Raw genomic sequence first — 17,507 nt, forward strand, 5'->3', positions numbered from 1 at the left:
TTATTCTTTCAAAGGTTTCTTCAGTTGTTGCATATTACTTTCTAATGATAATAGTTTGCATTTAGGAGCCCTTTTTGTCCCTGATGTTTTACAACAAATCCGCTCAGCATTCACCTCTATCTTCACTGTGCTTCTCTGGTTTGAGCCTGTGGTTCCTGGGCTCTTGCACGGCTGCCTTAATAAGCTGCAAAGGACGAAAAAGAACCTAGGAAAACCACCCAGCATAGGTTCCATAGAGGGTGATGTGCAAAGCAGATGCTAACATTCTCCATGCTCGCAGAAAATAAAAAATTGAAGAGTATGCTCAGCTCTATTTTGTCACCATTTAACAAAATCATCTTCCCAAGCACGTTATGGCTCTTAGACTTCTTATATAACATTGAAGGTAACTTGAAACTGAGGCAATTCGGTTGGATGCTTGCGACTAACTAGCTCCCAGTTTTTCTTTTATTGTCTGCCACCTCCGCCCCCACATGCTTCTTTCTCACTCCACTTCTGGTGGTCCATGGAGTACACTGCAGATGTTTCTCCCACACAGTGGAAACATTCCCTAATGTGTCTGTACACTTCCAGGCTCTGCTCATATGGGAAAAGGAAAAATTGGCGAGAAATAATGATTTCTGGATTGGTCTTACTTCCTTTGGTGCCTTTAAAAAATGCTGAAACAAAAAAGAAAACAACTCTAGACCTATTCACCTTTCCCACACTACTAGCTATAGAAGATGGCTTATAAAGTGATTTTTTACTTTAAAAAAGTCAGTAAATAAATAATATTCTCATGCCATCTTCCAGAAGTCTCAAGATAGATATTCTATATTAGACAACGATATAATTTTGCTTAAATTTTATTATTTTCAAAATAAGAGTTATCGATTACTGCATACTTGGAAAATTAGAGTATCTGTGGTTTATTCTACATAAAGCATATAGATTTCTTCCTGTAACTTTAAAATGACTTTCATAAAGAGATACTCTTCCCTGTTTGCACAGTGCAATGTAGGGCCAGTATGCTGAAAATTCAGGACTCAAAGATACCTGAAGAAAACCTGCTTTTATTTCATCTACTCCTCCTCCGTTCTCTGCACAGCCAACTGTTTTGTGGTGTTTTTTTTTTGCCCTTGAATGTCATCTTGGGCAGCATGCATAATTTACCTGAGTACTCTCTGACAATGTAACTACTATAGTCACCTTAGTCATAAAAATATTCTCAGTTCAAAAATTTATATGACAATGTCAATGCTTAACAATTCTGAATTTCATTAGCATTTCTCCCTGTCCAGTGCCTCCCTCCCAATTTGGTCAGCTACAGGGGAGAAGTGTGCAGTGAATATGTGAGCATGGGTAAGTGTTGTATAAAAGGGGCTCAATGTTGGTTTCTTTTTACTTTGTCACATCTTTTCTCAATCCTGAAGCTCAGAGCTTAGTCATGGTTGAAGCAGAGAAGAGAAGAATCAGGAAATTGCATTCCTGGCCACCACTGATTTCGTACTGTTTTCCTTGTGCCATGGAGATGTTTAAGGCTAACTACCCACTAGAATCCCGCAGGTAATTTCCTGACAAGGTTGATGCCTTCACCTCTGCTGCTTCTGGATCCACCGTCACCCGGCATCTGGCTGTACATCTCCAGCACCTCTCAACTGATACCTTGTCTCCCTGGGGTCTTATGTTGATTCTCACATTCACCCACCTCCTGTCCCTGAGAAAACTTGCATATGAAATCCACTGCTATGAATGTGGTTTCTTCCCCAGTGCAGCCACTTGACCAGACAGGTGTGGGTCAGACTTAAGTCCACTGGGGCATGCCGCACACTTTAGATGATGACCACAAAGCTCTTTATTGGGCTCTTTGAAGCTCTACTTACCAGGTTGGAGGGAAATGGAAGGAAGCACATGGATTTTTCTCTTATGAACGGAAGGGCAGGTGGAATCTTCACATCAACAAGCTCTCTCCAGAAATTCTCTCTCCCATCCTCATCTTCTAAACTCAAAACTCTTCTTCTAAATTGTATGAGGGATCAAGAGTCTTAGCATTAAATTTCAACAATGTAGGTCCCTCATGCTTTTCTATAATCTCACTTTAGAATTTAGGATTAGTTGGTAACTATTGCCTGGGGATTCAGTCAAAACTGACACCAAAAGAATGTTGGTTCTTCCTTGAGTTACATATATGGTCTTAAAAACCTAAAGAGTTCATTAATTCTTTCACATAACTAATATTTATTGAGTACTTCTTGTATATCATTATTTGAGAAGCTGGAGAAATAGCACTATAACAACTCATTCCAACTCTTATGGACAGTTAGTAGAGAAAACAAAATAAAAAAGAAATAATTAAAAATACTACAGTCTTCATGTCATTCTCTGTCTGTGTGTGTTTGCCCAAACTTTCCCATTTTATAAGGACACCAGACATATTGGGTTAGTGTCCCAATTATGCCCCAATTAATTAATTATCTGTCTAGACTTAGTGGGACAAATGCAGGTGACCAGGAGTCAGCAATAATGGCCTATCCCCTGGTACTTCAATGTCTAGACAGCTGAGTTGAACCGGAACACGTGACACACAAGACAGAAGTAGTATGCAATCACAGAAGGTGATTTACCTATTCCTAGTGGGACCTAGGCTCCAGCAAAGGCCACCCGGCGATGCACACAGAAAGACGGACGATGAAGACGGAGACCGACAGGCGGCCACACTTGGTTCAGGCTCGCCCAGCAGAGCAGTCAGTCAGGGGCTTGTCTCACGGAGCGACATGGAGTCCTCCTATATCAGGCAGGAGACGTCCACTGAAGAAGGGTCCAGTGCTTATACACTGAGTGGCCAGATTATGATGATCTCTGAACGCATAATAATCTGGCCACTCAGTGTATATCCTATATAATAAAAGGCTAATATGCAAGTTGTCCCCTCGATAAGGAGTTCAACCAGCAGGCAGGCCGGCCAACTGCCCATGTCCCCTCTCCCTGGCCAGGCTGACTGGACCCCACCCATGCACGAATTCATGCACCGAGCCTCTAATTCATACACACACACACACACACTGAGTGGCCAGATTATTATTTTTTTATTTTTTTTAAGGTATTATATGTGTACATATCTTACCATTGCCCCCCCACACCCCACTCCCATACATGCCCTCACCCCCCAATGTTTTGCATCTGTTGGTTACTCTTATATGCATGCATATAAGTCCTTCACTTGATCTCTTATTTCCCCCACCTCTCCCTAACCTTACCGCTGTAATTTGATAATCTGTTTGATGCTTTACTGCCTCTGTATCTATCTTTTTGTTCATCAGTTTATAATGTTTTTCATTATCCCCAAATGAGTGAGATCATGTGGTATTTTTCTTTCATTGACTGGCTTATTTCACTTAGCATAATGTTCTCTAATTCCATCCAGGTGCCTACAAATGGTAGTAATTCCTTCTTTTTTATGGCAGCATAGTATTCCATTGTGTAGATATACCATAGTTTTCTGATCCAGTCATCTGCTGATGGGCACTTAGGCTGTTTCCAAATCTTAGCTATTGTAAATTGTGCTGCTATGAACATAGGGGTGCATATATCCTTTCTGATTGGTGTTTCTAGTTTCTTAGGATATATTCCTAGGAGTGGGATTACTGGGTCAAATGGGAGTTCCATTTTCAGTTTGAGGAAACTCCATACTTTTCTCCACAGTGGCTGCACCAGTCTGCATTCCCACCAGCAGTGCACGAGGGTTCCTTTTTCTCCGCATCCTCGCCAACACTTGTCGTTTGTTGCTTTGTTGATGATAGCCATTCTGACAGGTGTGAGATGGTATCGCATTGTCGTTTTGATTTGCATCTCTCGGATAATTAGTGACTTTGAGCATGTTTTCATGTGTCTCTTGGCTTTCCTCCTGTCTTCTTTCAAAAAGATTCTATTTAGGTCCGTTGCCCATTTTTTTATTGGATCATTTATCTTCCTTTTATTAAGTTGTATAAGCTGCCTGTAGATGTTGAAGATTAAACCTTTATCAGTGATAACATTTGCAAATATGTTCTCCCATACAGTGGGGTTTCTTGTTGTTTTGTTGATGGTTTCTTTTGCTGTGCAAAAGCTTTTTATTTTGATGTAGTCCCATTTGTTTATTTTCTCTTTGGCTTCCATTGCCCTAGGGGCAGTATCAGTGAAAAAGTTCTTTTGGCATATGTCTGAGATTTTGCTGCCTGTGGATTCCTCTAATATTTTTATGGTTTCCCGTCTTATATTTAAATCCTGTATCCATTTTGAGTTTATTTTTGTGTATGGTGTATGTTGGTGATCTAGTTTCATTTTTTTGCATGTATCTGTCCAATTTTCCCAACACCATTTATTGAAGAGACTGTCTTGACTCCATTGTATGCTCATGCCTCCTTTGTCAAATATTAATTGCGCATATTGTTTTGGGTCGATATCTGGATTCTCTATTCTATTCCATTGATCTATATGTCTGTTCTTGTGCCAGTACCAGGCTGTTTTGAGGACAGTGGCTTTGTAATACAGCTTGAAATCTGGTATTGAGATCCCTCCTACTTTATTCTTCTTTCTCAGGATTGCTGTGGCTACTCGGGGTCTTTTTTTATTCCAGATGAATTTTTGGAGAGTTCTTTCTAGGTCTGTAAAATATGCCGTTGGTATTTTAATGGGGAGTGCATTGAATCTATAGATTGCTTTGGGTAGTATGGACATTTTAATGATGTTGATTCTACCAATCCATGAACATGGTATGTTCTTCCATCTGTTTACATCTTCCTCTATCTCTTTTTTCAGTGTCCTGTAGTTTTCCGCATATAGGTCTTTTACCTCCTTGGTTAGGTTTATTCCTAAGTATCTTAATTTTTTTGGTGTGATGGAAAATGGGATTGCTTTTTTAGTCTCTCTTTCTGTAAGTTCACTGTTGGTGTATAGAAATGCCATAGATTTCTTGGCATTAATTTTGTATCCTGCTACATTGCTGAATTCATTTATTAAGTCTGTTAGTTTTTTGATGGAGTCTTTTGGGTTTTTTATGTACAATATCATGTCATCTGCAAATAAGGACAGCTTTACTTCTTCTTTTCCAATTTGGATGCCTTTTATTTCTTCTTCTTGTCTAATTGCAATGGCTAATACTTCCAGTACTATGTCAAACAGGAGTGGTGAGAGTGGGCATCCCTGTCTTGTTCCTGTTCTAAGGGGAAATGGTTTTAGTTTTTGCCCATTGAGTATGATGTTAGCTATGCGTTTATCATATATAGCTTTTATTATGTTGAGGTATGATCCTTCTATTCCCACCTTGTTGAGAGTTTTTATCAAGAAAGGGTGTTGGATTTTGTCAAATGCTTTTTCTGCATCAATTGATATGACTATGTGATTTTTATCTCTCATTTTGTTTATGTGATGTATCACATTTATTGATTTGCGGATATCGTACCATCCTTGCATTCCTGGGATAAACCCTACTTGGTCATGGTGTATGATCTTTCTGATGTCCTGCTGGATCCGATTTGCTAGAATTTTGTTGAGGATTTTGGCATCTACATTCATGAGGGATATTGGCCTGTAATTCTCCTTCATTGTGTTGTCTTTATCTGGTTTTGGTATTAGGGTGATGCTGGCTTCATAGAAGGAGCTTGGAAGTGTTCCTTCCTCTTGAATTTTTTGGAATAGTCTGAGGAGGATAGGTTTTAGTTCTTCCTTGAATGTTTAGTAAAACTCTCCTGTGAAGCCATCTGGCCCCGGGCTTTTGTTTGCCGGAAGCTCTTTGATGACTGCTTCGATTTCTTCCATAGTTACTGGCATGTTGAGCTGTTTAGATTCTTCCTGATTGAGTTTTGGAAGGTTATATTTTTCTAGGAATATGTCCATTTCCTCCAGGTTGTCCAGTTTGTTGGAATACAGTTGTTCGTAGTATTTTTTAACAATCCTTTGTATTTCGGCGGGATCTGTTGTTATTTCACCTCTTTCATTTCTGATTTTGTTTATTTGGGTCCTCTCTCTTTGCTTTTTGGCGAGCCTGGCTAGAGGTTCATCAATCTTGTTTATCCTTTCAAAGATCCAGCTCTTGGTTTTGTTGATCTTTTGTATTGTTTCTTTGGTCTCTATGTCGTTTATCTCTGCTCTGATCTTTATTATTTCCTTCCTTCTGCTTACACTGGGCTTTTCTTGTTGCTCTTTTTCTAACTCTTTGAGTTGTAGGGTTAGGCAATTTATTACCATTGTTTCTTGTTTTTTGCAGTAGGCTTGTAGAGCTATGAACTTCCCTCTCAAGACTGCTTTCGCTGTGTCCCATAGATTTTGGATTGTAGTGTTTTCATTGTCATTTGTTGCCATGATATTTTTTATTTCTTCTTTGATCTCTCTGGTAACCCAGTCATGGTTTAATATCATGCTATTTAGTCTCCATGTGTTTGATTTCTTTGGGTTGTTTTTATTGTAGTTGATTTCCAGTTTTATGCCACTGTGGTCTGAGAAGATGCTTGATATGATTTCTATCTTCTTGAATTTGAAGAGACTTTGCCTATGTCCCAACATATGGTCTATCTTTGAAAATGACCCATGTGAACTTGAGAAGAATGTATATTCTGTGGCTTTGGGGTGAAATGTTCTGAAGATGTCAATTAATTCCATCTGGTCTAGTGAGTCATTTAGGATTGATGTTTCTTTGCTGATTTTTTGTTTAGAGGATTTGTCCAATGGTGATAGTGGGGTATTAAAGTCTCCTACTATGATTGTATTGCTGTCAATCTCTCCTTTGATATCCTCCAGGAGTTCTTTTATGTATTTGGGTGCTCCTGTATTGGGTGCATATATGTTTACCAGAGTTATTTCTTCTTGTTGGATTGCTCCCTTTAGTATTATGAAGTGGCCTTCCTTATCTCTTGTTATGTCCTTCACTTTGAGATATAATTTGTCAGATATAAGTATTGCTACCCCAGCTTTTTATTTCAGTTCCATTTGCCTGGAAAACCTTTTTCCATCCATTCACCCTCAGTCTGTGTGCGTCTTTTTTTCTGAGGTGGGTTTTTTTAGACAGCAGATATGGGTCGTGTTTTCTTATCCAATCCGTTACCCTATGTCTTTTGATTGGGGCATTTAATCCACTTACATTTAAAGTTATTATTGATAGGTACTTATTTGTCACCATTCCTATTCTTTAAGCCTGTGTTCCTTCTTTGCTTCCTATTTCTTTTTTTTTTTTTTACAGCAGACCCTTTAGCATTTCTTGCATTGCTGGTTTGGTGGTAATAAATTCCCTTAGTCCTTTTTTGTCTGTGAAGCTCCTGATTTCACCTTCAATTTTGATTGACAGCCTTGCTGGGTACAGTATTCTTGGATTCAGACCCTTCCTTTGCATGACTTTGTATATTTCATTCCATTCTCTTCTGGCCTGATGAGTTTCTGTTGAGAAATCAGTTGCTAGTCTGATGGGGGTTCCTTTGTATGTAACTTTCTGTCTCTCTCTTGCCGCTTTTAAGATTCTTACTTTGTCGTTGGTGTTTGCCAATTTAATTATAATGTGCCTTGGCATTGGTCTTTTGGGGTTCATTTTGCTTGGGACTCTGTGAGCTTCTTGGATTTGTGTGGGTTTTTTCTTCCCTATATCAGGGAAATTTTCTGTCATTATTTCTTCAAAGAGGTTTTCTATTCCTTGCTCAGCTTCCTTTCCTTCTGGAACCCCTATTATGCGGATGTTGTTTTGTTTCGTGTTGTCCCAAAGTTCCCTTAGGCTCTCCTCCTGCCTTTTAATTTTTTTTTCTAGAAGTTGCTCTACTTGGGTATTTTTTCCCATCTTGTCTTCTAGCTCACCGATGTGGTCCCCTGCTTCTTCTAGTCTACTCTTGATGCTTTCTATTGAGTTCTTTACAGCAGTGATGTCATTTTTCATTTCTTCTTGGTTCTTCTTCATTTCCTCTTGGTTCTTTCTCATATTGTCGAATTTGTCTTCCATTCTTCTCAGCCACATTACGACCGTTTCTCTGAATTCTTTTTCTGGAAGGTTGCTTGCCTCCATTTCGTTTACTTCCTTTTCTGGTGATGCCTGGTTTTCTTTCATATGCGGGCTGTTTCGTTGTCTCCCCATGGTCTCTCTTCTCTGGATGTCTGGTTATGTAGTTCTCTCCTGCGTTGATTTAAAGGCACAAAATACAGCACTACCAGGTACAACACACAAGGCACTGAACAGAAATGTATTCACAATATTAATAACCTCCAATAAAGGTGCCCACCAGAGAAACGCAAATTAGGGGATAGGAGAGAAAAAAGAAGAGGAAAAAGAAAGAAAAAAAGAAAAAAAAAAGGAGTGTCAAAATGAAATTGGGAAAAGGGAAAGAAAAAAAAAGTAAGAGAGACAAGAAAGAGACTAAGAGAGAAAGGGGAACAGACTATATATGTTGGGGATAAAACTCCAATAGAACAATCACTAATCCCAGCAAATGCCAGCACAAGTACCTGGGGATTAATACAAACTACAACACCAACTAATATTGAGTGATGCAAGGGAAAGCTGAAGCACAAAACAAACAAAAAAATAAACAAAAGAAGAATAAGCAAAACAATCTCACAAAAAAGCATAAAAATTCGATATAATCTACATTCAAGCGAACAACGACAAAAGGACAGAGAGAAAAACAATTTTTTGGATAGTTAAGACAGCGAAGAGAGAGGTGTGTATGGACTTGGAGCAGGGGATTGGAGATTAGATATGTAAGTAGGGTGAAATTTTAACAAGGGGTAAACAGAAAGAATAGGGGAAATCTAAAGCAGGAAAGGGGTAAGATAAACAGGACACCAAAAAGGGGAAGGTTAGGAAGAGAGTGATGGCATAAAGGTAGAGTTGAGATAGAGTAAAACGATGCTAAAGGAAAGATAAAAATAGAATGTAGAACACTAATCCCAAAATAAAATGAAGAGAAAATAAAATGACACTTTAAAAAAAAATAAAATAGCAGTAGTAATAATACGGATTGAAAATAAAAATGTAATAATTAAAAAGGTAAAATCAAGTGAGGAAAAAAGAAAAAAAATTAGTTTCTTGAGTAAAAGATGTAAAAAATGAAAATAAAAAAATAAAAAAATAAAAAATAAAAATAAAATGTGGAGTAGTGAAGGTCATTCACTTCCTCTGTTGTTCTGTTTGGCACGCCTGTTTCTCAGTCCAGACAGTATTGCAGTTCCCTGCATTCCACTGCTCTTCAGTGTTGTAAGCCAGTCCTGATTTTAAGCAGGCGGTGTGTCTTAATTTCTCGTATTCCTTTATTTTTGATTACACAAGAGTCAATTTGAGATTCAGCCCTGGGTGGCAGTGTTTCTGGATTGACTTCCGGGTCTATCTATGGCCTCTCTAGGCAGTGTTAGAGCCTTCTTTCCCTGTGGCACTCACTACCGGTTTGTGGGAGTGGGCTGCCTCAGAGCTGGCTCTCGGATTGTCACTCCCTGCTCCGATCCCCAGGTTCCAGAAAAACAACTTTCCCCTGCAGTCTCCCAGGGTGTCCCCAACTGGGTGATCCTATGTATTGGGCTTAGTAATTAGAAGCAAGGATGTGAAGAGGAAAAAGCCCAAGTGTGCGAACTCCGGGCTGCGCGTAAGTCTAGGCAGCCGGCACACCCCTGAAATTCTTAGGGTGTCCCTGCACGTCAGATCAAAATGGGTTGCTTTTTAGAGAGCCCTTCTGTTAGCAGCTCTGAGGACCCTCTTCCACATTCACAGATCACGCCAGCCCCAACAGCCACGGATTTTTCTAGGCACAGACTTCCCTGGTCCTCCAGCTCCCGCAAAACACGCGTTCCTCTCTCCCGCCGGGACCAGAGACCTCACCTTATCCCAGGCGAAATCTGACCTTTCCGTGGTGGAGTGCAGAGCTCCTCTGAACCCGTGTGTTTGCGCCAATTGGGGAGCGGTGTTCTGGGGCTCGCAGCTGTTCCGTGGGTGCCGCAGTTGTGAGTGGCCAGATTATTATGTGTTCAGAGATCATAACAATCTGGCCACTCAGTGCACTCAGTGTATAGCCGGTAGTAAACAACTTGTGTCTTATTGGTGTGGGCCAGACAGTGTGCCTTATGCTGGGAGCAGGGCGATTACACTTTAAGGGCTTAGGGATTTTACATCAAGATAGTGGGGTGTTCACAAATTTGGAGTTACAGAGTATTGGGGCCTCCACACAGCAAACATTTCACACAACAATTATTTCATACATTAGAGCAAACATTTCACACAACAATTATTTCATACATTAGAGCAAACATTTCACACAATTATTTCATACATTAGAGCCACTTATGACCATAACATTATTGTAACAGTTAGGGTCTATGCTACTTCAATATAAACTCTGTAGTGACCCTGTTTCCAAATAAGGTTACGTTATTAGGCATGGGGCAGGGGGAGTAGGACTTGAACGTATCAATTTTGGGAGGACACAATTCAACCAGTAATCAAACATCTGAAGAAAAACATTCCAATCAGAGGAACCAGTGAGTACCAAGGTGAGAAATCCAATGTGTCCAGAGAGAAGTGGGTGAGGGGTGGGGGCTGGAGGAGATGAATTCAGAGAGGTAAATGAACAGATTTATCGCAAGATTATGTACGATCCTTTCTAATTGTGGATTAAAACACTATAGTACATCTACACAATGGAATACTACACTCCAGTAAAAAAGGAGTTCTTACCATTTGCAACATCATGGATGGAACTGGAGAGCATTATGCTAAGTGAAATAAGCCAGGCAGAGAAAGATAAATATCACATGGAATTTATGGAATATAATGAACAACATAAACTGATGAATCAAAATAGATCCAGAGACAGAGAAGCATCAATCAGACGGTCAAACCTCAGAGGGAAGGTAGGGAAGAGTCGGGGTAAGGGGGAGAGGTCAACCAAAGGACTTGTATGCCTGCATATAAGCCTAACCAATGGACACAGACACCAGGGGGGTGAGGGCATGAGTGGGGGGGGGTAGAGGAGGTTAAAGGGGGAATAAGGACACATATGTAATGCCTTAATCAATAAAGAAAAAAAAGGTTATCTACGATCTTAGATGGCATAGTGAGGGGGTTGGTTTTTACTCTGAGTGAGATGAATAGCCACTAGAGGATTTTAAGAAGAGGAATGATACAGTTTGGCATATTTTTACAGAATTATTCTGGTTGTATACTGAATATAGACTACAGAGTTACAAGTTAGAAACAGTGAGACATATTAGGAGGTATACTATTAAGAAGAAACCAAAGTACTTTACGTGGAAGAGATGTGATAAGTAATTAAGTTCTGAATAAATTTTGAGGGTCATTTAATACATATTGCTGCAGGTGTATTTGGTGAATTATGAAAGACAAAAAGGATCCCCTGACAATCCTGATGTTTCTAGTCTGAGCAGCTAGACGTGCTCTCTGTCAAGATGCAAATGATGGGAAAGAAGCAGGATTGGGGCATAGGAGAAGCACAGTTTTCAACACCTGAAGGGTGCCATTTCACTGTCTAATTTGAGATAAAGTATAGCATAGTAACAGGGGATAACTATGTAAATCTGGAACCAGAATGCTCAGGTTCAAATCCTGATAGTGCTATTACTGGTTGTATAACCTTGTGTAAATTGTTTAATTACTCTCATTCAGTTTTCCTAGCTGACAAGTGAGAATAATACTATCCACTTCATAAGTTGTTGTGAGGATTAAATATATTAATACATGTAAAATACAAAAATACTGTCTGGCACATAGTAAGTGCTGTTTTATTACTATAAAAGATAGAAGTCTTTATTAAGGGGAGAATTATGGTCCAAAGATATAGATTTGGAGATCCCAGACTAAAGATGGTATTAATACTATGGGATTAAATGATGATATCTAGAATGTGAGTGTAGACAATGAAGAATGTTCTAAGATTGAATTCTAACTCTGAGCACTGATAGGATTAGGAAATGGGGAGATAAACAAAACAAAACAAAACACCCAACAAGAAGGGCCCATGAGTTCAGAGGAAAAATAGGTTAAGTGAGTTGTCCTATAATCTGAGGAAAGAAAGTATTTTAAGGAGAACAGTGTGATAACAGTGTCAAATGCTTCTTAGAAGTTAAGTTAGGTAATGGTCATGAGCATGGTCATTAGATTTAACAACATTGTGATGACTTTGGTAAGAGCAATTTCAGCAGAGCAGTGAGTGGTAAAAACCCAACTAAAGTGTGCCCAACGGAGAATGGAAGGAGAGAGAATAGAAACAATGATTAGAGATAACTCTTTGAAGGAAATTTAAGGTAGAGCAACAGAGATACATAGGGCTAGCTGGAAGCAAGGGAGAAATGAAATAAAAGCTTTTTTGAATTTTGGGGGAAATAGCAGCAATTTTGTATGTCGACAAGAATGATCCAGTAGATTGAAGAAAACTGAGAATTACTGAAGCTATATCTCAATAGGCTAGGGTGGATGGGAACTGGGATACAAGCACTAAGGTTAGCCCTACTTAGGAGCAGGAACAGCTCATTAATAGGGACAGGTCTGGGTGACAGTATTAGGTGAAGTGCTCTTCGATACTTTTATTTATTTGTTTGCAATGAAATGAGGCACTATATCAATTAAGACTACAGACATGTTGAAAATTTGAAGAGCATGAAACAGTTATCGAGGAGTGTGGAAGAGTGAATCGGACGGGGAAGTATCATATGATTGCTGGACAGCATTAAGAGCTCGATTGAGGTGTGTAATCATGAGTCTGTGAGCAGTTTCATGGTTTTCTGCTTTTCCCCACTCACATTCAGCTATAGAAAGGAGTGCACACATAGAAGAAACGATAGTTGGATTTAATCCCTTTTCTGACTTAATAAAAGCAAGTGATTATTCATGAAATTCAAACATTTAAAAAAGTAAGTGAATGCATGAGGAAGCGAAATACAATGGAAAGGTGGTGGGAATGTGTCAGTGGGACAAATGGTGGTGATGGAGAACCAAAGATCCTGAACTGACACGGGCTGCATGGTTAGACACCAGGATGCTTGAAGCTGAGACCACGGCAGAATTGCAGTCGTTAGTCTTCACAACGTAACTTATGTAACGTGGATAACACAAACACTGGGGCAAGAAAACCAAGGAACTGAGATACCAGGATACTAGAAGATCATTTATGTGAATATTGAATTACTGAGAGTTATGGCAAGAGGAGTATTGGAGAAAAATGTAGTGAGCCACCAGCAAGTCTCCAAGGAATTCAGAGAGTGTAAGAACTGCCATGGGGAATTTGACTGGTATTATTAAAGTTTTTTTTTGCAAATAGGGGTTTACAAGATCTACTAAAAGAGAAAAGATGTCAACTAATTTTGACATTTCTTTAGGATTCATTTTTTTTATTTCCAACTAGAGGCCAGGTGCACGGATTCGCACACGGATTTGTGCACCAGTGGGGTCCCTCGGCCTGGCCTGCAGGGATCAGGTGCAAACTGGCTCTCCGGTCCCCCACGGAGTTCCGGATTGCGAGAGGGCAGTTCTCTGGTGATGCATCCTGGAATCGGGCTCCCTCTTCTCTGGTTCCAGGTGTGTCACCTGAGAACCACAGTTGCCAAGTCACCGCAGCCTGGCAGCTCCTGCATTGAGCATCTGCTCCCTGGTGGTCATTACATATCATAGCTACTGGTCGGCGGGTTGGCCAGTCAGCTGGTTGCTTAGGCTTTTATATATATATATATATGATGTACAAAAATGAGTTATCATTCTACAAAATTTCCAAAGCCTCTATTCCATTAGATAGCTAAACGGAAACTCAACTTTGTGCTTAATCAGTGCTTGCTGAATTTATCAGTCAATAAAATGTTAAGGGGCAACTTCTCTATCAGCAGCATCTACTAGACTTCCATACCTTCACACCACTCTGGGGTCTCTTGTGGAGACAGAATTTTGGCTGGGTATTTCAATAATCACAATACTGAAATAAAGCTAATTTTTATACTTGATCTTTGCCTCTCATATATTACAGTCAGAGAGGTAAGGATAGAGAAAGCTATTTTTATTCAATTTTTAAGGTGATAGGTTATATTTCTGAAAAAGAAAACCCACAAAACACTATATTAGTCCCTTAAATAAATGTTGTTTACCGTTCACATTTAATGATACATTTAAAACTGAATATTTTCCTGATACAATAAGCAATTTATTTTTGTGTTCTGGGATGTTCCCTGCTGTTGCACAGACAGACCACACTCACATGTATCTGATGACATGAATTTCCTGAATTTCTCATACTCAAGGTTTCTGAGGGCAGTGAACAGCTGTTTGTTTTTCATTCCAGAGGAAATATTCACTAAGGAACTACCTGAGATTTTTCACTCTAAGAGAGTGAAAAGAAGGCCAAAGAAGTAATTTATCAACTGGTAAATCAAAATGTGGCAGCCATAATAAGCACACAAGAGGTAAGGTAGACCTTGCTTCATATCAAGTTGCTTTAATTTAACTGTAGTATAAAAGATGAGGAAGGGAGATGAAAAGCAAGAAATAGAATAAAATACAGAAAGCAAAGAAAAGATCATAGGTATTAAAAAGGGAAGCATGTCTGAGAAATAAGAATTAGATTTTGTAAATTTTTCTAGGATTCTTAAATGGACAACAATTTTATTTTTTGTACTTTACCTTAATAGTTGCCTATCTTTTTCCAAGTTTGCCCCATTGACTTGCTTCCTATAAACATACTCTGAAATAAAACCTCATTGATTTGTTATTGATCCAAGTCAAAATCTGATCATAGTAGTAAAACAAATGTATTTGCATTTTTTAAAAAAGATTCACAGATAATCCATAAAGACAGGCATAAAGACAAAGTCTGCTTCTTTCTGTTTTCTGTAATGTAAATATGCAAGTTAGCATTTTGGGTGTATTGTAGCTAAAAAAAATGGAAGCACACACTAAAGAATGAATTTATAATTTCTGGATAGTGTGGTATTTGGAATAGTAGAAAATTCTGACTAAAGAGATGTTAGAGTTGTGGAATTCCAAAAAGAAGATACAACCCACCAGAGAAAACCATCAATGCTTTCTTCTTTTGCTAATAACTTTTTCGAATTGAGTCTTTGGGGAAGGAGAATTTTAATTTATTATGCTATTGAGAAGGACAGCAGACTGGAATAAGAACTGAAAGAAAAATCTAACAACAGATAGAACATTTTCTGTTAAATTTCCTTTCACAGGGAAGGGTTAGAATGGAGCTCAGCCTACTTCCATGGTGCTTCCTAAAGACATCTATACTGATAGCCCAGCTCTAGGAGGTCATCACGCCCTCACACGGTTACAAGGAGGCTGCTTGCGCAGCGGGTGTGCGCAGGTGGGCGCGGACTTGACACTGCGTGCCCAATGCGGAGGCGGCCGGGTGGCTGCTCTGCGCAGCTGGGCCTGTGGGTCCCGCGGCTCCACCCTATTTTTGGGGGCAATCCACAGAGGAGGCCCGGGGTCCCGAGTCTGGCGCGATTTCGCTCGCGGGTCACTAGTGACATTAATAATGTTTTAAGCTTCTGAAAGCCAACTAGCTTCTCTGTTTTCAATTTCTCCTTGGGAACCTGAAAGCTACAAATATGAAAAAACAGAGCAGAGATCATAAAAAGGGAGCTCATTTTCTAACCACTGTTGATCTCCCGGAGAAGTCACATGACTGTCCACCATAATCTACTCTACTTTAAAGAATTCCACTCAATGGTTCTATTGAAAATTCCACACAGAATGTTTGAATTATTATCAGTAAAATGACATTGAGAACCTCTGATAAGCAATAATGCAAGCTGGTAATGTTCAACTTAACAATGGTTCATATACTTTGGTGCATAATTGGACTTCAGATACATAATTACAGATCCACATATTGCTAAATATAATGATGATGAGATGATTAGATTACATTTAAGAAAAATAATCAGAAAGAACAAGATGAATGGGAAGTAAACGACATAACAAATAGAGCTAAAGTAATGGGCAATTCTAACAAATCAAATCAAGTACAGGAATGAGTTCCTTCAGACCTGTGGCAATTCTATAAATAAACCTAGGGCCTTAGAAAGATTAGAAGTTCTATTCTCATTCACCTAATGAACTAATCCATCCTTTAACAAAAGTACTTATCCTTCGAATTTTATTTTGTACCTTGAAGCACCAAATTAAATAGGAAGTACTCTGAACTTAAACTCCCGAACTTACAATTTTAAAGATTTGCCTTGGATATCTGACATCATGGAATGGAGAAACATTATGAACTTTGATGTGGAATGTCAGAGGTTTTAAATTTTCTTTTGGACACAGACTTTGCATTATAGGCCTGAGAAAGTTTAGAAATCTCTTCCAGCCTCAGAATTCTCTTCTGTAAAATGGCATTAACATCACTGAATCCCCTGGATTTTAGAGCCTAAATAAAATAATGCTAATTGAATACTCCTGATTAAACAAATGTACTTCCCTTTCCTTATCCTCCCTTATGGTAGATGAGCAAACCTCAGAATCTTCATAAGTATTTGCAAAGTCAGTTTGCATATCTCCATTTGAAGTGGTGAGTAATTCAAGAGTCCTATTTTTAGGGCTTTTCCTCTTGAGAGAATGAGAGAGTCAAACTGCTTGTAAGCATAAATTACATGGCATCACTCAAGATCAATTTACAACATTAATAATAGTTACATGATCTGTCATCATGTATTAGTGCTTGGCAAGAGAAAACTGGACTGGAAAATTAGGAAGGTTGAAGGTGAAGAATAAAATGCACTGGTTAACACACACAGGATCTGGGAACACAACCTATCAGGGAATCACTTCACTTCTACTTTGAAAGGCCTGGAAATCTGTAGCTTGAAATATTTTTGCATTTCTAAAGGGAAATCATTTCTATCCAGCAAGGGTGAGAGAGAGAGAGAGAGAGAGAGAAAGAGAGAGAGATGAATAAATTTGAGTCTACCTGAAGAAAACTGAACTTCCCCATAGAAGTATATTTTATCATTTTTGAATTATTTACATCAATTATTAAATTCATTTTGAGGCCACTCCTATGCAGTCACATATACTCAAGTATGTATACATGACTCATGGGGAAACAAATTATTCTGACATACTAAAAACCTACTTTAAAGATCTGTGAAAACTCTTCTCATTCCTGAAAGATGTAAGCTATAGACTGCCTTAGGACTTAGAAGCATAAGTGAATTCAGAATTTTTAGACTAGATATTTAGCAATTTTATGCCAGCAGAGGGCTCCCTACTTTAACATGGTTCTATACATGCCAAGTCCAGCAAGAACAGTTGGTAAGAGACAAAGGTAGGGTTTAATATTTGTGATGGGCTTAAGTATTTGTTGTACTCTGTATTGAACTAAGAAGTATTAAGAGAAGACCTAGCTGGTTTGGCTCAGAGGATAGAGCGTTGGCCCACGGACTGAAGAGTTCAGGGGTTTAATTCTGGTCAAGGGCACATGCCTGGGTATGGGCTCGATCCCCAGTAGGGGGCATGCAGGAGGCAGCCAATCAATGATTCTCTCTCATCATTGATGTTTCTCTCTCACCCTCTCCCTTCC

Source organism: Plecotus auritus, assembly GCF_963455305.1.
Source record: "Plecotus auritus genome assembly, chromosome: 4".
Classification (NCBI taxonomy): domain Eukaryota; kingdom Metazoa; phylum Chordata; class Mammalia; order Chiroptera; family Vespertilionidae; genus Plecotus; species Plecotus auritus.